We start from the raw sequence: 20,868 nt of genomic DNA on the forward strand, positions 1-20,868 counted from the left end.
AGAAGAGATTCATCCAGGAGTGGATTAAATTCTCCTGTCCCTTACTCTGGGGTGGGCAAGTGTTAGGGAGAATTCTCCAGAATGGCTAATTTCCCTTACCTACTGAGTCCCTCAGCAGGTTTGCTGGATTGCTAGGATATTTTTTTTCCACCTGGTAAGAGTGTGAGCCTTTTCTCCCCACTCTTACATGTCTTTTGCTGTGTGTTTTACATTTTTGTGTTCATAGACTGTGGATTCTCACCTACTCCATAGGTATCATCTTTTTACTGTGTGTCACACAGCACCTTTAGTGCAGTGACACAGGGTTGTCTTTTAGTCTTCCCAATTTAAACTCCATTTTCTGGGACTGACTACTGTCTCCCAGAACATGTAAAGTTGCCAATGACTTTACTAGTCTGTTTAAATGTACAGACCCAGTACAAACTATCTTCCATAGAGTACTGGAAGGGTTAATAGTTATCCTTTTTTGTCTGTTTCTCATGGAACATTATTTTGTTCCCCTTTGTCTAAGATTTGTCTGGTGGCAGTGGTATCTACCATTTTTTTTCCTACCTCGGACTATGAAAATAGCCTTAGTAATGTTAGACTCAATGGTTCATGCCTCAAACTTTAATCCGCTGGACCCCTTTTAAGTTTATTTGGTTCCGTTGGGTTTATTCGCCATTTATTTTTGTATAGGTCTTTCTCGTGTTTTACGCTGCGTGCCAAACCAGGTTTGGTTCTTTATTCGCCGTCCTTTGGCGGGCTTCTGCACAGAAGCCCTCCTTAGGCGCCTGAGTGTCTGGGTGAACAGGATGTGAGGGAGGGGTTTTAGGCCCCCTGCACAGGGTCTCCGTGGAGACCCAAGTCACACTCTAGTTTGATTGGCTAGGTGGCCTGCTGTGTGATTGACAGCCAGGCTGTGTGAATGGGGGAAAACTGCTTAAAAGCAGGTCTCTGGGATTTGGATGGCAGAGTCACCACTGGATCAAGAGAACCGAAGAGAAGCAGAAGGAAGAGGACTACTGCAACTACTGAACCTCCCGGTGAAGCCCTGCTGTGGGTCCGAATCGCCTGAAACTTCAACGACAGGGAAGATCTTTAAGGAATCTTCTCTCCATGAGATGGTAGGAGCAACCAGTTCGCTAAACACCAAGCAAAGCCTCCCTCTCCTGGTCAAATTTGCTGTGCATCACTGCAGTGAACCGGATAGCCAGGAGGACCGGATCCTGTTTGGGTTTTAAGGTGTTCACCTTTTAATTGTCGCTTTGCTCTGATGCTGGCTTCTTCCCTGGGCAGTGCAGGACCCTCCAGTCTTCCTCCTTCTTGTCAGTCCGACAGTCACTTCAGGAACCGTGAGCCTGCAGGACCTGCCAGGAACTTCTGCCTCAGCTACATCATTCTTCTTCTACTAAGGTACTGTTCAAATCTGGACGTCCGTTCCATCCGACCATGGTGAAAGTTTTTTATATCTTTCACTAATCCAAGGGCTTGTCCTTCTCTAGTCTTTTGAATAACTTGTCCTCTGACCAACTTTGTTTTGAACTCTTGGCAAAGACTTAACCACAAACTACTCTGAACTGTGTGATCCTCTGCAAAGACACTGAACCATTAACATAGGTCCAGGCCTATTGATTGGAATCCTAGTTGTAGTAAGCCTTTTCTAGATGTCCCTGCCTATCACTTGTTGGTGTTGATTTTTGATAACCTTGTCCTTTCCCTCCCTTTTAATTTGCTGGAGTGCCATTTTGCTCACACTTCATTTTGAGCGTAACTTGTCCAGAATTGATTGGGTGGTGTGTAGTGTATTAAGATTGTGATTTTCTGCTGCTTTATATTTGTGAACTGTTTGATAACTCATGGTGTAAATAAATGTATATTCTTTTACCCAGAAACCTTGAATCAGTGTTGGTTTAAACCACAGTAATTGATGTCCTTTGTGTAACTTCTGATACTGCTCACTTTACTCTTGAGACAAGTCTGGCTGCTCAGCCATGGCTACCACTTTATTGTGTAGTACAGGCTTGTACCAAAGGTGAATTTGTACTTACACTTTTAGTCTTAATTGTGTGTGGTGTTCCCAAAGGGTACTGCATATGATTCTGCCTAACAGATTCCTGAACTCCAGCACCGAATCATGACCAAACTATCCTTGTGTCGGAGTCAAAAATAAGGAAATTGACTATACATCTTGCCCAGAACGCCCATTACCTTTGCCCATTGGAGGAGAAAGAAGGTAGATTCTACGCCTCCATCCAAGTGCAAAGGCAATGTGCAATTCCAGCACTGGTGGACACTGGATCTCAAGCCACGCTTCTGTCAAAGAGGGGGGGAGAGAAACCATATCCATCTCACCCCTCTTCCTGGACAACTCCAGAACTTGCACAGGAAGGAAATTCCTGTTGAGGGGTCTGCAGAGCTGGAAATTAAAATAGGTTGACAAAAGATGAAGCACCCAGTCATAGTAGTGGTTCCAGAGGGAACTCCCTGACTATTAGTGCATTACATCCTGCGTAGGTTGTCTCCCCTTATAGACTGTGTGAATAAGGTACTTGTCATGATTCCTGCCCCTCATGTCCCCAGCCCTCCAAGATGTCAGGCTGGAGCCAGGCCACGATCACCTACATGGCCCTCATGGGCCTCTCCATCCCTCCAAAGACCCACTTGGAGCCAGACTCACTCACTCCCATAATATAACATTGGTGATTTGACTTGTAGTGCATTGAGGGGGACAAGATGGATGCCCCCACATATTTCGGTTCCCAGAACTGCATGTGCGGTCTAGTCTTTTGGGTGTGGTTCAGCCCAGAAACACCTGGGATATCCAGAGACTATTTAAGTCACACCCAGGCTGAGAAACATGCTTTGAGTTTTCTGCACCTGCTGCGTGACACTCATCATGTTCGGATCGTTCTCCAGTAGGCCTGTATCTTTATTCTGCGCTCAGCTCCTGCATAAACAAGAACACTGTTAGGAATAGCCTTACCTTGCGGCACACTGCCCATCATTCATCGCTCCTTCTGTTCTGCGGGCATCTTCGGCGGTGTCATTCCCATCCCGGCACGCCACTTCCTAAGGCAAAGGGAAAAGAACAGTAAAAAGGCATTAGTAAGCATTCTGCAAATGTTCGCTTATTTTTAAATACTGTACGAGCTTCAAACGCTTACCTGAATCCCAGCTGCTCTGGGGGAAATCTGTCTCTGGAACTTCTCATCCATCTGCAAGAGGGAAAAGACACTCCAGGTTGGCGTGGAAACATCTAGAGGCACCGCATACTGAGCTTACCCACCGCATTTGTTCTTCATAACCGGCATCCACGCTGAAAACGTTGCGGCACCTAAAAGACACAGAAAAATAACTCAGTACAATGCAAATACGAAAGGGGTGCATTGCGCATCGCGCTCTCACTCACCTTCAGTGCTACTCATCTCAGCAGCACGCCGCCATCCCCGGATGTTGGCCATCATCTAAGGAAGGAAAGAAATGAAGTTAGAGAACTGTTCAAAAGACTCATCATACTTACCTGTCGGACTCTTGCCAGTGAAGTAACTAGGCAGCAATGAGCCCGCATCAATCAACACGCCCCTGCACTGAAAGCAGGACGGAGAGCACACTATCCAAGAAAACAAGGTGAGCTGTGGATCAAAGGGAAGGGTTGGACCCCGGGGAAAAAAGGGGTTCAAGCACACAGAGACAATACGGAGTTAAACTCTACCAATCCTGTGTTTCAGGCCCAGTCTCCTGTCGAATAGCCTCCAGGGAAGGGTTCAAGGTCGTCAGAGGTCAGAGCAGGATGAGTGACATCCCCATGGATACCAGGTGAGCGTTACAGTACTCTGTACCGAGACTCAGAGGCCAATCAAATTAAAACAGAGTGTCAACCATGTTAGTCTAAATGGCTAAATGGCACATGCCACATGATTGAACAAAAACCAGACAATATTGAGTTCAATTTTCAGAACAAGCAAATACCTGACGTGACAGTAATTACTGTAGGACAACAAAATGGTATGATGGGAACTCCTCTCAATTTCTGACAATGAACCTTCCTTCCAGTTTCAAGTGGCATTCCACACTGGAAGGAAATACTTTGAAATTCTATACCAATTCACAATCTGAAAATCCCAATTCCATAGTCAAGAGTGATGAGAAACCAGCTCAAAGTTTAGCTGACATTCAGAAAATTAGAGAACAGTTATTCAACCCTATTCATTTAAATAAGGGGAAGGAATCTGTTTTCGCCCGAGTTTGCGTGAACAACGATAAGAGCTTCATCAGAGAAGCCATGTTCTGACAGCTCCCAAAAGATTTAGCCATTCCCACATTTAAATTGATCAATAAGTGGGAAATGGGCCCGGAAACTCCCAACTCCAAACATCTCCTGCCTAGCAGGTGTACGCTCAAAATCTGTATCGGAAACAAAAGCATAGGGCAAACTTGTTGGGTTGTGCGAGATGTCCGTGCTGCATTCTATTTAGGCAGTGACATTCTCAATTTATTTGCCATTAATTTGGACCTGATCAATTACAAAGCCTGGTCCCGACTAGGGGTTAAGCCCATGGATTTTGATGATTCAGAAAAATCATTTTGGTCAGACCAATTGCTGCCATATGAAGTTGAAGTTCAAATTGGAGAGGAGGTCACCATCCCGCACAGACACGACTATTCCCACTTGAATTAAAAATTAAAAGAGGACAGAAACTGCAAAATCCTGACGCCTATGTTCACCTCGTCCATCTTCCACAGCACGGGTTGGGATTAAACCTAACACCATTAGTCAATGTAGAACGCAACACCATTCCAATAGTGATGGATAACAGCAACCTTAGGAGTATCACACTTATTGGAATGGAGGTTGATGACCAACATTTTTCCATGGATCTAGGTAATGAACTGTTAGGACCAATCCCCAATTACTGTTTTGACAGGGATAGTGACAATAACGTACCACCAGAAAGGATCTTCACCCGGCAAGGGAGGAATTTCCTGGTGTACTCTTCCTGCCCTTACAGGGAGGGAAAAGTGACTTGTGACATCAGGCAGGAAGAGGTGATCTTCCAGGTCCCCCATGACAGCCTCGCCTACCTGAAACCCTCTGTCCAGGTCAATACTTTAAATAGGGACCTCTCCACCCAGCTGGAGGAGGCCGCTGAAATAGCCAAACCAGAGGTTCTTCCTGGCTTCAGCAAATGGTTGAAAGAGAGTCAACCTAGCTGATGCCTGAGAGACTCTGGAGCAAAATCAAAAGTTGAAGCAGGTGTTCTTAGATTTTCAAGATCTCTTTGCGGTGGACTCATATGACTGAGGTTGTATCGAAATCAATACAACAATTCCAATGGACCCTGGCATGACTCCAGTATTTGTGAAGCAATACCGCTTGCCTCTCGCATCCATGGAGTCCCTGACGGAAATGATCAAAAACCTTGTGTCCCATGGGATAATTTGGCCAGTCCACAGCACGTTTAATAATTCGGTGCTGGGGATTCTAAAAGCCAACGGCCAGTGGAGACTGTGTGCTGACCTGACGGAGCTAAATAAACGGGTCCACATGTCCTGATGGCCTCTCCCCTACATTGACCAGGGGCTGTCCCAGATCCAGGGGTCCAAGGTATACACTGCCATTGACCTGACCAATGGGTACTGGACTGTGCCTGTAAGTAGGGAGAACCAATACTAGCTGGCCTTTACTTTCGGGGGCAGCAGTACACATGGACTCGGACTCCCTTTGGATACATCAACTCTGTCAATAAATTTAACATCTTCTTGCATAAAGCCATGCCCAACTTGGGTAAAAGGGGTAACCTGTCCTATATAGATGATATCCTGATCAAAAGCTAAACTGTGGAGGAACACATAGCGGAAATCCGTTATGTTCTGACACAGTTGAGGGCTGCCGGAGCAAAACTCTCCTTTCAAAAGGCACAGTGGTGCAGGACCCGTGTCAAATTTCCTGAGATAACTCCTGAGGGTCTCTGTCCACAGGAAAAGAAAGTGGAAGCACTTCTAAAACTCAAAGCCCCCACAACTCTGTGTGAGCTAAGGAGCCTCCTCGGTCTGATTAATTACAGTAGGAAGTTCACTGAGGATTGCGCAGAGATCACAAGACCCCTGACCCATCTGCTGAAGGGGGGGTGAAGTGGGACGGGGTCCTGAACAAGCCGAGGCAGTAAAGCAACTCAAAAGAAGCCTCTCACATTCACCTTCTCTAGCTTACCCTGTGAAAAACAAGGAGTTCTTCTTGGAGACAGGGTTCTCAAATATATGTTTAACAGCAGTATTATATCAAAAGCATGACAAGGTCAATAAATTAATCTCCTCTGCAAGCAAGACTTTATCCTTTGTGGAGGAAACATTCAATGATTGTGAGAAGGCACTCCTGGCAACCGTGTTTGCATTGAAGAATTACCGCCCATTTATCCCGGGGGGAACACATCATACTGGAGACTCCACACCAGCCTTGCAATATGTCCAAAGTGTTAGAATCTGGGCCGGAAATACGAGTTATTCCAGAATTACTTCCTGGATTCTGTCAATGCAAGGCTTTCCTGTGGAGGTCAGATATGGCCAAAACAAGAAGAGTCCCCTCGTGCAAGGTCTTGCTGACTTGCATGATTGTGCCAGAGAAAACTGTCTCGAGGACAAATGTCTTACAACCCAGGACAACATGGCGGCGTACCTGAACTCCCCACACAAAGTCTATGAAGAAGACAAGTGCGAGGGAATGCCCACAGTCTATGTGAATGGGTGCTCCTACCAGGTTGACAACAACAGGGAAAAGGAACTGGTGGGCGGCGTTGGGAATGCTTGGGTGAACGATGCCCCGCAACCCTCCGCTGGGTACAAAATCAGTCCCTGTAGTAGTCAGGTGGCAGAGTTGATGGCAGTTCATCAAGCCATCCTCACTGCTGTGCAATACCAACTCCACAAACTGGTCATAATAACTGAATCAGATTATGTCCGAAACGGGTTCGTGGAGCACCTGGTAAATTGGAAAACCAGAGGCATGCTATGTGCTAACAACAAACCGCTCAAACATGGCAAACTCATCCAAAATATTGTTTTTCTGGTCACTTCTAGTGGGATAATCATCTATTGGAAGAGGATCAAGGGTCATTCCAGAATAGAGGGGCCAGACAAAACTGGAAACAACCTAGCTGATCAGCTGGCCAAAACCAGAGCCATCCAGGGGGAGCTCCTCAAGATCAAGTCCCTGTTGTCGGAAATCCAGGTCACTGCTATCACTAGGCCCCAGACAAATGCTCCCAATCAACTCTCAACTGCCCAGTGGAATAAGGAGACCCCAGATGCTGATTTAATCACGGTATAAAAAGGGAATCCGATTATTGGTAAATTTTATTAACACATTGAGGACCCTGAGAACTTTCCTCTGACGGATACCGATAACATTTGGAAAGAGGACATTAGGGTGTTGATGTAATGTCCAAAATTGTTCAGAATCCAAGACGGTTTGTTGGTTAGGAGGTCTATATCTGGCTGTGACCAGTGGGTGGTTCCTACCTCATTCCGAAGCCTGATGCTAAGTCAGGCCCATGATGTGGCCACAACAGGTCATCAGGGGTTTCACACAACTTTAGAAATCTTGTGAGAGGTTGCATACTGGCCACACATGGGGCAGGACCTCGACCAATACTTGAAGGGGTGTCTTGTGTGTGCACATTTTCAACCATCTTCACTCACACACGAAGCTCCCCTCCAGAAGAGGGGGATGACACTGCCTTGGTCAGATTTACGAGTAGAATTCATGGGGCCCATGATTCGCTCCTCTAGGGGCAAGTATATGTTAACCGTAACATGTTTGTTTACCAATGGGTGGAATGTCTCCCGGCCCCAAATTGCAAGGCAGAAACAGCAGCTGCCCTGATGATCAATCACATCTTCTCGAGTTTTGGACTACCCCAAAGGATTGAGTCAGACCTAGGTAGTCACTTCACCAGCGAGGTGATGACAAAGATGTGGAGATACTTGGGGTAAAAAGGAAACTTTACATTGCCTACCGGCAAGCCTCTAGACGTGGAGTCTTGAGGTACAATAAAACCATTGTGAGCATTTTTAAAAAGTTTGTGGCAAATTCTGGGCCAAGTTGGGACATTTGATTACCACTTGTCCTGATGCCCATCAGATCTACACCTTCTTTTGCAACTAAGATGTCTCAATTTCAGCTGATGACTGAACGAAGGATAGTGCTACCCCAGCATCTGCTCTATAGAACACAAGAGCAGACACTGATAAATGCCTCCACAACTCATGAGTATGTTGAGAATCTGAGAAAACACCTTCAGCATGGTTTTGCGTATGCTCCGCGGAATCTAGAAAGACCTGCAGAGGGCATGAAGACTCAGTATGATCTAAAAACACCAAAAAGGAATACCAAGTAGGAGACAGGGTCTACTTCTACAATTACCAAAGAAACGAGACCAAAGAGCGCCCATTTTTTCCTAGCTGGTGTGACCTTTTGAAATTGTAGACTAAGTCTCACCTGTCGCCTACAGAATTCTCATCCCCAAAGGTGACTTGACAGAAGAGAAATGGGTCCATATTAATCAACTAAAGAGCTGCCACCCCAGGCACACTTTGCAACAAATTGAAGAGCTCAGAGAGAATCAAACAGAGGAAACATTGGAGACATGAGAATGAGGAAAAGAAGAAGCAGAAGGGAGCCAATAGGTTTATAGATCTGATTATGTAACAGGGAGTATTTTCTCCATTATCAATTGTTATTATTAAATGCCTGTGTATCCCACTGCTGTCAACCCAATTGGTTGGCAGTTAGTACGAAAGTGTTGTAACCGGTTTGTGTTCTCTGTCATAGATTCTTACTGGTTGCACCTATCTAACAACCAAGGAGGACCGCCCCGGCAGCCTGGATGGGAGAAACCAAAGAAGGTCCAGGAGTGTCGCTCCATACCACGAAAGGAAGATCCCAGGGAAAGTGTTGTTCCATGTTCTGACCAGAGACAACAAGAGGAGCAGGACTCACCGTTCTCTGATGGAAGAGGGACTCATACCTGCCTGATCCTGCTGGAAGCCCATGGAGAAATCCCACTTGCCCGACTCCCCCTCAACTTGGAACGCCCAGGAGAAGTTAGGGGGATGTGTGAGATATATTGACCCACTCAATGCATTGCCCCACATCATTGAGGTGCATTTGCGCAAGAAACAGCAACCTGGCTGTGCTGGCTACTGTGCGCACCAGAACCTCATACTGTGTTTTGGCAGAAACAGAAAAATGACTGCACCATCTTGCCTCACACACTTCAGGCAAAATGGAACAAGGGGACACACTGAAAAAGGTGCGTTCTGAGACATAACTGGAATTAAGTGAAACAGGCAGCACTGCATTGCTGCAAAATCCAAAAAGTCCCCTTCAGAATGAATCATTTTTCCCCCTTTCAAAATGCTGATTTGGTGCCAATTCTACCTGACATTCTGAAACTACTGTGAGTAAAAAGGCCCAGTCAAACCAACTCTCAGAGAAATCAAAGCATCTTAATTTTTCCCTCGCACAGGAACACACATTTATTTTTGACAAAATGTATCCAGGTACAGCAGTTCAGTGAGACCTTTCACTCTCTGAGCCTGGTGAAGGATAAATGTATCTATAATTTAGACAAGAGTCCTGCTGCAAGGAAAATAACTACAGCTGCCAAAACAGTGGCAATCTGAGGAGCTGCAAACCGAATTAAGGAAATAAATGATAGCAGTTTTTAACACATGTGGACAAATGGGCTGTGCTGACTGAAGAGAAAAAAATGACCTATTTAAAATGTAATTGTCAATGAAAGCCTGCTTACTTAGCCATGTCAAGGAATTATGTTAGTGGTGATAATACACACCTAGGAAATCTTCTGTCATAGTTTTTTATTTTTAATTCAAGACCCAAAATAAGAAATTAAACATTTTAAAACACATAGGCTGGAGTTGCAAACTCTCAGGAAAACCTGTCATTCCAGTTACCGGCCCTGAAACTCCTCTAAGGAAGGGAGATACACCCTAAATCCAGGACACATAAGTGCGAAGTGCCAGCTTGAAAAACTTTGAACGGGATAGGACAATGAATGTTCACATGCTCATCAGACATTCTTCTGTGCTCCAGGGTGGGACAATAGCAGTCCTGGGACACTCACCTGTCAAGTGAGAACGGGCAATAAAACCTTCAATTAAGACTGGAAACCCCCTTGCATTGAAGGAATTGACAGCTGCTTGCAGTTGAAGGAATAAAGAAAAACAGGATCAAGTAACTAAGGGACTGCCTTTTGGTGCCAGAGACTATGTTATAAAGAAACTTTAAAGATTCTTATTTCTGTAGCAAGAATTAGCAGAAATTTTAAAGTTTTCAGTGTTAAATCTAATTCTGTGGGCTATCTGTTAAAACTTGGTAGAACTAATTGCCGCATGGGAAACAGAAGTTACGAAATATGACAGATTCCAAGAAAAGTAGTAAAGTGGCACACGTAAGATTTTGTACATACATGTCTGGGGACAATTTGCATTTGTGTATAAAATTGTAGAATTTTAGGCCAAATCTTTAATGTGTAAAACTACCAAAATGTATCAGAAAGGCGAAACAAGTTTGCATAAACTGAAGGATGGGACTAATCTCTGCCGCACATCATATGTAACGTGTGGGTATAATGTGGATATAATTTGCCAAGAGATTGCAAGCGTATAAATGTATGTTTTTGGCAAAATCGGATTTTAAGTAAAGTAAAGTAAATGTGTGAGTGTTGGGACATTGTAAACCTCACCTCATAAACCTGACATCGTCCCCTTAGAAAGCCAACCAACTGAGAGTGAGGCAGAGACTAGCTCCCCTGCCCAATCTAAGTAGTTTAGGGGTGGGCGTAGTTAACCCTGCCCAGCCTCTACCTTGATGATGTCTTTTTGCATTATAAATAAGAGTCCCTGACAAGACACAGGACACTGATTCCTGATTTCCTACTCCAGCATCCTGTCTGTTCCTGTCTGTTCCGGTCTTCATCTTGCATTTATCCATCTAAACTCCAGATCCCAGCCACAAGGCCAAGCATTGCTGATTCTGCTTCAGCTAGGCCTCCATTCTAAATAATCCCAATAACCACGGGAAACGCTGTGGTCTTTTGGGGAGCATCCTGAATTAACCTGGCTTGCTGCCATTCACTGCATGCTACTGCTATCCTGCTCTCCTGATGCCCTATATTATCCTGTAACCAGAATTGCCAGTCCAGAAGAACTAACCTTTGGTATCCAGTCCATGCCCAGCCTTTCCATGCCTGCTGATTTTGTCCGGCTCTCCTTTGTTAGACCAGATCTGTGTGGCGACCAGAACCGCTGACTGTCCAAAATCCAAACTAAAAGTGGACTGTGAGTATCAATAGGAAGCATAGAAAACCATAGCCTAACTTGCCTTGCCTTGCTAGTTCCACTCTCCAAGTTCTCCTATCCTTATCCTGATCATTGTAATATTGTCAAAGTCATTCTTGAAACCCTGCCTTTGATTCCTTGTGCTAGCACCAAAATCTTTAATAATTTTGTCTTGTAAAATCCTGAGCTATTAATCCTGTTTGGAGTGATTGGATGGGGTCCGCCAGGGCGGGAGCGGAGGTGCTGGGGTTGGACTTGTGAGTCAACCCCGGGGCTTACTTTTGAGCAAGGCATAGAACAGCAGTGTTCCACAATAACACTAACATGGCATAGAAATTGCAAGACACCCTGCAAAATCGATGTTTACGTGTAAAGCGATCCAAAAGGACTCTCAAAATATTTGCTTACTGGAAATGGTTTGGCTTCCCCACCACCAGCCTCCCAGGTTGAAACTGGGAAGGAAGGTTGGATATAAACAAAATATTTAAAGGTCCCAGATGTTTCCCCAGGGCCGCCGAGTGGTTTGGTGGAACAGTTAAAATAATATGGACAATCGTCTGAGTAGCAGTTCAATTATAGTTACAGGCGGCATGACATATTCACCCAGTTGCGTATGCCCTATACACCTTTAATAACTGCATTGTCATCATTGAAAACGCTCCAAAGTATAAGGTACAAAATATTCTGAACACTCTGTAGATGTCAATTAAAAAATGTAGTTAATTGGAAGGAGTATGGCTTGGATAGGGTATTCCTAAGGAAACCCAAACAAGTCAAGTCCAATTTAGGGCAGTGATATTTGTAGGATCCAAAAGACAAGAGGAAAGCAGAACATGAGCCTGATAAGAAGGGAGGTTGTACGATTTGTCCCAGTTAGAAATTGGGCAGAAATGCAGCAAGGAAAACAATCTATGTTAGGTTCTGGATAAGGTTTTTTATGGATCCGGCTACCCATCCAAGATGCACCCCAGATTACTCACATTGAAATAGATTAGACAAAGGACTGGATTACTTGGCAGTCTGACTTACTATGTATACTCAGGACAGTGGTTAGAGGATTGGTTGGCAACATCTGTTGGGGATTCACCTCTCTGGTTCTCTTCCAGCCCTTCAATCATAGTCTTGCTGGGTGTCTCCTGGACTTGTTTTGGTGACCCCAACCATCCCTGTCATTCCCCCTGTTGAAAAAAAGGCTTGTCCCTTTTTCCTGTTTGCTGTTTCCCTTCCATTTCTGTTCACTGCTTCCCCATGCTCACCTTCCTTATGGTGCTTACCCTCAGGAATCTTGCTGGATCACCTCAGTAGTTTTCCTTACGCTGTCTCCTTTCTTAGTGTTCACTCCCATGTACACCTACTGACACACTCCACATTTATTTCCTGCACTGCACTTGATCAACCTCCGTTCTGTGATTGGTAAGCATGCTCAAATATCTCTGCACATTGTTTCTTGTTTGGTATTCTGCCCAATTACATGATATTGGGCAGTCTTTATATCCCCACATTTCTCTCACATTGTAACCTCTATCCCCTCTCAGAGGATGCAGTATTCCTGCAACCGTCTTTCCATGGATTTTTATCTGCAATTGAGGAGCCCAGGGATGGACAGGAAAGGACTGGCAGGTGGGAGTGTCCATGGGACAGCATACCATTAAGCAGTCTTCTAGGTTCATTCTCTGGCACCATCAATTTACTCTTCATCATTACTGTTCTATGCTGGCATGTAGTTGCTTTCCTTATGTCCTCTATATTTAACCTGTGTATAAACTGATCCTTACCTTTCCTGGCTTTTTCCTGCTCTTTCCGTAAGGCAGTGCATTTTCACAGGTTCTAAGGTGTGGGGCAATGGAAGTGTTGATGTCCAAGTATGGGCTAAAGTGACAGAAGGGGCCTCATTACATGGAAGGCGGTAGGGGATTACTGGCACCGGTGCCGGTAATCCCCACCGACCTACTACGAGGTCCCTCAGCGGGTCCCGTCCTTAATGTGTGGTCAGACCACACGTTAAGGAGAGGACCCGCTAAGGGACTTCTGTGCAAATAACGGTACCGCAAATTGAGCTACCGTTATTTGCTCCTTCCCCATTCCCATTGAGCCCTGTGGGGGCTCAAATGGGAATGGGGAATGGTTCCTGGAATGGGGACTTACCGGTCCCGCAAAGGTTGGAGTAGGCTGGTAAGTCCCTATTCCGGGAACCTGGCCTCCGACAGCGGTAAGGGGGTAGCCATGGCGCTAAGAGCGCCATGGCTACCGCCTTCCGTGTAATGAGGCCCAATGTGTGGATGGAATCAACTGGGTAAACTGCTATCATCACCATGTGGGTGCTCTACATCCATGATGTCTTCAGTATATGGGTAGGCAGCAAAGAGAATCTGGACAAATGCATAGCTTATTTTAATACTAATGGGCATACTTTGGAATTCATTGTTACCAAATAATAAAAATAAAAAAAAAGCCTCACTTACACTGATTTATAGAACTTTGTAAAAAACAGCATCCTAGGCGCAGATTCAGTCCAGCACCACACATGAGATCCTGAGTACTGACACCACATGAATCAGAAACATTACATAGGGAGTATTTCTGAGGAGCAGACACAAAAACAACCAAATTGAACCTGGAAAATAGAGCACATGTGACAACATAATCAACATGTTTCCCCATGTGCAAGGATTGCAAAACAGGAGGTGACAGACTTAAATGTTTCACGACACACACACACACACACCAATGCAACAAAGTTTGCTCCATCCTGAAAATGACCTGCATCTTAATGCCACATATACAGATGTATAATCATTTTTCACAGACCTCACCACAGTCACATACGGAAGAAACATAAACCACAGGGATAACCTGCCCTAAATTCTCACAATGGTTCTCATCACTCTGAGCTGTATCTGACAAACTACACCACTGACACCATTTTTCTTCTGCAGAAAGTCTTGTATCTGAGGTTTGGCATACACAACACTCAGAATTTTCACTAAAACACACAGCCCTCCTGACAGGGTGTGTATTGGCCACTTTTCATCCATAAAAATGGGCAAATAAACCCACAAAATAAAAATGGGTAGCACAAATACTGCCAAGACAAAATAGAAAACAGACACATAGAACCGTTTGCCCATGTTTTCACTCAAGCAGCTCCATAGATATGATTACCCTAGTAGTGCACGTACTACCACAGGAAAAAGAAATACTATTATAACTGCCTGATCAAAAGAAAAAAAAACATTTATCTTTTAATGTGCGTAAATAACTAGGTGCAAAGAAATAATTATTACACAAACATATCCATTTAAAACATTTGCACACGCTTATAAAACATATTCCCAATTAGGAATTGGACTTACATTTATGCTCCCTAAAACATGTTACTTCCAACTTTAACCTAAAAAATAGTGATTAAAATATTCCTACTTCCAAATCTAACTGGGAGCACTGAAAGCACTGCTTTTAGGTTTATCATCAGAGAATTAATTTACTGCAAAACATGTTTAATTTGTACTTCTACCATAACATCTATAAAGGAAGATTGTTAAGAACAGGAATTTCATAGTACATCATAGCTATTCATAATAAAGACATCAGATCCCGAGTGCTGAAACACGAGGGGAAGGTCACCAATGTGTGATTATTTGGAATAGAAAAGATCCTACCTTTATTACATGAGAGCAACAAAGAAAACAGCCTCTGTCACATTAACACATGATACATCATCATGCTCTGCTGTGTACAACACGGCCTCAGCACAAACCAAGAACTTTCCTGGCATAACTGTAAAACTGGATGTTCTTTTCACTCTCTCTTTTTGGAATCCCTTCCTAACCCATCCTCCTATTTTTGTCCCTCCTGCCTAATTATTCCTTTAGCTGATTATTTCCACATTTCTGCTATGTGCCTCGTTCCTCAGAAAATTCTATGTATGATCCTCACTACTTGCTTACTTAGGGGACTGGCTAGAGCTTAGGTCATACCTGCTCAGGCCACATTGTTTATCCTTTTATATTTCTTCGTGATTATTATTGAGGTCTCAGCACCTGCATCTTACTTCTTTTTTTGTAATTGTGCTCTTTCTTCTCACCCTTTGTTGTGTTGTTTGTGCACTGATTACAGTTTAATGTACAACAGGCAATGTAGCCTTGTTCTCAGTCTTCTCACTCTTCTACTACTTCTCTGCAGTGCCTTCAGGGTATGTGTGTACCTGTGAGTCATTGCTATCTGGTAAGGGTATACGACCCCTTGATTTGTTGATTTGTTAATAGCTGATAAAATGATGTGGGTAATTACATCTCAGAAAGGGTGGTCTGCTAAACAGACCATGCTTTAAAAACGCTCAATGCAAAAGCATAGTAACATATTTGCCCTGCTGCATCAGTCTTCAGGTCTGCAGCTCCGGCTCACAATTGACAAACAGCAGGTTCATAGGTGTAAGGACATCTATAGCAGTTTATCCATCACCCATCCTCACACTCCGGCAGAGCAGGTGGTTATTTGGTCTCAGCACCTTTGTTTGTATGAGCGTGTTTTCATTTCAATACATTAAACACATTTCCAATGTTCTAGTCTATCTTGTGTGGCTGCTTCCTGGTTTGTATAGGTTTGCATATAGTGTTCATAACTTTCTCTCTGGGACTTAAAGGCCCATTTTATTTTCTGGCAAAGCAGAAGGTTCCTGGTGTCTGCATCTGCAGGAGATCCCACCCTACTACATCCCCTGTATTGGAGACATGAAATCATGCTGTGCGTAACACCAGCTATAATACCAATACTGCTGTGAGTATTTGAAAGAAGATATCAATTGAGACAACCCTACAGAATGTAGCCTCGACGTGATGATAACCTGCATGAGTAAAAACCTGAAGGAGTGTGAAAAGAAGCTAAACAATGAATGGAGGATGTCATAAGAAGTGTGCACAACGTCTCAAGATACTGGCTAAAAGATGATGTATAGATCCTGAAGAAATTAATGGCGAAGTAAAGAATCGAGTGAGTTTCCCAATATAAAAAAAGAAAGATTATATGTGCACAAGGTGCTTCAGAAAAAACACGGTTCAACAACTGTACAGTAGCTGAAACGCAAGATAGATGAAGTCATCATAGAAGATGGCTATGAGTAGTGAATAGAATGCAGGCAAAGCTGCCATTGTATAGAAACTGGACATTGATATCATGAATTTAGTAGGTCAGAACCCATGAAGCTGGAATAGAAGACTGTGTCGCAGCAAGGATAATAGGTCCGCAAAGCTGTACAGCAAGGTTGCCTGGCCTAGAGTCAAGATTCAAGTTGCAAGGTTAGCTATCTATTCTGAAGAAGAACGAGTATGCAGAGGATGAACCTTCTCGCATTAAGGTGCAAGATAGAACACAAAGGATGTCGACTTTAATTCATTTAGAGCATTTAAAAGCTGCAAAAAGGACCAAATCGTGGTCTCCCGTCACATGAGCCAAGGATGGAAATAGAGCTTCAACTTGAAGCCCCAGACACAACAGCGAGTGCACTCACTCCTGTGCATTCACAAAGACAAGGATGTTCTGCAAGGCCAAGTACAAAGACAATTTCAGGCAGAAGGCATGGGTGATGAGAGATGTTGTGCTAATTGGGTGGTGAGGTAGCCTTATGTCATATCTCTACTGAAAAAAAGTGTTACAAGACTATATTCACACATGGTTTAGATTTAAATCAAAGTGTCCAAATGAGTTTGTAAGTAGTCAAATCTCAAATTTCCTTTTGGATGGAGACAAAACCATCTGTTGTGAAAGTCAATGGGCCTCATTACAAGGTAGGAGGTAGCCATGGCGCTATTAGCGACATGGCTACCCCCTTACTGCATTCCAGGTCCGTGTTCCCGGAATAGGGACTTACCGGGTCATTCCGACCTTTCCGCCCACCTCGTAATGAGGGCCAATGTCTTATTTATTCAAGAACAGCCGACACGTGTTTCGTCCTGCTTGGTCGTTATCAAGGCTGTACAAATTAAATTGAGATCAGTTGGGTAACATGGAAAAAAAAAATATATATATATATATATATTTTGTGTAATTAAAGGCAATAAACTCACAACAAAAATTATATTTACAAATAAAGCAGACAAATAAAACGGAAAAAATAAGTCAAGACGTACCACACAGGATGCTGTCATTGGAAATGGGGATATCCACATTGTTCATAAAACAAGAAGGAAAAGGAAATATAATACATGAAGTAAAATGATATCTGAAATTTCAAATCTGTATAATATTAGTATTGGGTAAATCTCGCCAATCTCTTCCTCATGCTCGATCTCGTTAAAATTCCCGGGGCGGCCCGAGTCTTCGTTGGAACTGCCACTTCCACTTGCGTCCCCCCTCCGCAAGCCCCTTGGGTGGCATTGGTTGTTGGTGTAGGAACAGTAGGTGGCGTTTGAAATCTTACTTGTTTGAAACTGAGAGACCTTAGGTCTCCCTTCTTGTGTTTGCAAATTTCCTCTAAAAAACTGAATCCACGCCCCATATCTGGTTCTGACCTGTTTTCACTATTAGTTGGTTCTTCAGACAAATCTCCTCAGAGTCTGGATCTGAGCTTGCAGGTGTGGTATGTGCAGAACTAGGTTTGGATCTAGGTACTAAATTGTCATATTTGGATTGAAATGTATAGATTCTATCCGATCTATAGTCTTTATCATCATGAAAGAATTTTCTAAATTTTCTCATCTTGTCTCATCTTGGTAAGCTCTAAGAATTTCATTCATTTTTTCAAAATTCTTTTGTTTGGTAGTTTCTGCATTAGTCATATTCTTAATTTCTTACATTACATTAATCTGTTCAATTACTCTCTTATTTTCTCTGGTAGCATGAGTGATGAGTAGTTCTAACAATGTTTTTGATCTAGTGCTTAGATTTTGTTCCCATTTTTCCACTAGATCGGCATCTTCTTCTTTTTTGAAATTCAGAAAAATAAGAATTCTTAAACCGCGGGGAATAATATTGTTCTCTAGATAATTGGCTAAAGAAGCATGAACCCAGTATTTGTTGATTTCTCTTTTGGAGAGTCTCTCTAATTTGATACATTTCTGTCTTAGAGTTTCAACTGATGTGTAATGTGATTTAAAAGGATTAGCTGTACTTCCTCTAGGAGCAAATAATGCAGCCCTGTCCTCATCGCTATTGCACATATAATCCGTCATAATGTAAAACGGAAGTCAGACGGCACAGTGTGGATCAGCATAATAGGAAGTAAAGTTCAAATGTGGGAAAGATACAGGTGACTGTGCGCTATTTTCCAAACTGCAATGTAGATACTATCACCAGCAGCGAAAATCTTGTTGACTAGGAGCTCCCCACTGTGGTTCCGAGGAAATAAAAGTAGTGAAAAAAAGTGTCACAAGACTATATTTGCGCTTGGTTTAGATTTAAATCAAAGTGTCCAAATGAGTTCGTAAGTAGTCAAATCTCAAATTTTCTTTTGGATGGAGACAAAACCATCTGTTGTGAAAGTCAATAGGCCTCATCCCTTACCGCCCTACTATGAGTTCCCTTAGCGGGTCCCTCCTTCAATGCCTGGTTTTATCAGGCGTTATGGACGGGACCCGCTAATGGTTTTTTCAATGGGGACATACCGGTCCCGCAAAAGTTAGTCTACACTGGTAAGTCCCCATTGAACGAGACCGGTGCCGGTACTGTTATTGGAGGCAGTCATCTCAATAATTGGGTACGTATGTTCATAAACAATTGATGGAATTAAACTTTAGATACATCGATCATGCACCAGTATTTGTGCTGAAAGCCAGTGAGTCATCCAGTGTCCACGTACACTATCAAAATATCAAATTTTGTGCTTGTGAAGTTAAACCAATGGATTAATTAGTTATAGTGCTTTAAAACCCAGGTGTCAGATCCTTGTCCCAGTGAATTGCTTAAAAAATATATATAAGCTTAGCTTACTCTGGGCCTCATTACAGGTCGGACAGTCTGGAATTAACAGTGGCGGTAAACCGCCGCCACTGTTAATTCCGGACCGCCCGATCCTGAGTCCTGCAGGCGGGAGGTGATCTTCCCGCTAGGTCTGACCTGGCGGGTTGAACACCTCCCGCCTGCAGGCGGACGTGGAAACACCAGCACCATCACAAGATGGTGCCAGTGTTTCCACTTCCCCATTCCCATTGAGTCCTATGGGAGTCCTATGGGACTCAATGGGAATGGGGATTTACACCATTCCGCTTCTGGGATTCCCAGGACACCAGGGTCGTAATGTCCTGGTATTTCCGGGAGTCACGGAGGCGGAATGGTAATACGAGTCTGGCGGTAACCAGGCAGTTTTACCACCGCGGTTACCGCCGGACTCGTAATGAGGCCCTCTGTTTGTGATTGGATTCCAATCAATCTGAAAGTAAGTAGAGTCACAATGTTGGATCTGATTATAGCAATTAATATGCAGTCTTGATAATTACAGTGCAGGAAACAGGTACGTGAAGTACACACCTCTGGGACTATTGTATCCCACTAGAGTAGCTTGTGGATGTCATTGGATGAAAGGTTACGAGAGCGGCAGAGACTCAAGAATCTCACGGAATGAGAGGGCAGACATTTGTGATCTCAGTATTATGCTGATTGCAGTGTTTCCAATTGAAGCTTCCTTTTCAAAGAATCTACATAAGTATAGGGATAATAGGATGAGATAAACTAAATATAACACAGATGGAGTTAATTAACTAGAACAGTTAGTAGTATTGGCTTAGGCCAGTAATTCCAACATAATATAGCGGCTATGAAATGGTGTCGAGCTGATGCCATACAATTAATAGATGCGGCTTACCACAATAAATGGATAAATCCAAGGATGCAGATTGTTGCAGGTTAAATCCCTGAAAGAAGAAATGACTCCAAGTGCTGTCCGTGCCCTCAGTGTCGGTCGCGGTCCTCAGAATGAGGTGTATAAGTTCAAAATGACCGCCGCGACAATGACGCAATGACATCACGCGTTAGCATACGCGTAATGTCATATGTAAACAAACGTCATGTCAGCGTGAATATGTCGAAACGGGAGCAATGCTCACTTGTGAAGTTGTCCGTTAGCCTGATTAATATAAATGGGGTAAAGTCACAAAATAAGGTAATTAGCAAGAGTTAGGGAAAAAAGTGTCTGCTCCACCCCACATCATCCGTAATTACTTGGACTGATCATTGTCTCGTGTTTAACAAATATTATATAACTGAACCATATTGGCATGGATGCTTCTTATTAATTGATTTATGAAAATGTATGACAATATATTTATGAAAGCTAGCAATAGTTTATGCATATTTCTAGCATATAGCTCTTACAGAAGGTCTGATTATCCTCATGAGCAAACTTCAGCAACAAAATCTGTTATTACAGATATTGACAATACGGTACAAATTGAATGACCTTACTATGGGCAGTTAAAAATAGAGTGTTGTCATATCATGAATCATGTAATATGGAGAATAGCTGGCAATGAAAGCTATGATTATAAAGACACATTCATTTCATGGTCTGAATTTAGACCATACTCAGTAGATCTGAAA

This window comes from Ambystoma mexicanum, chromosome 8, assembly GCF_040938575.1.
Source record: "Ambystoma mexicanum isolate Mex_15411 chromosome 8, UKY_AmexF1_1, whole genome shotgun sequence".
NCBI lineage: Eukaryota > Metazoa > Chordata > Amphibia > Caudata > Ambystomatidae > Ambystoma > Ambystoma mexicanum.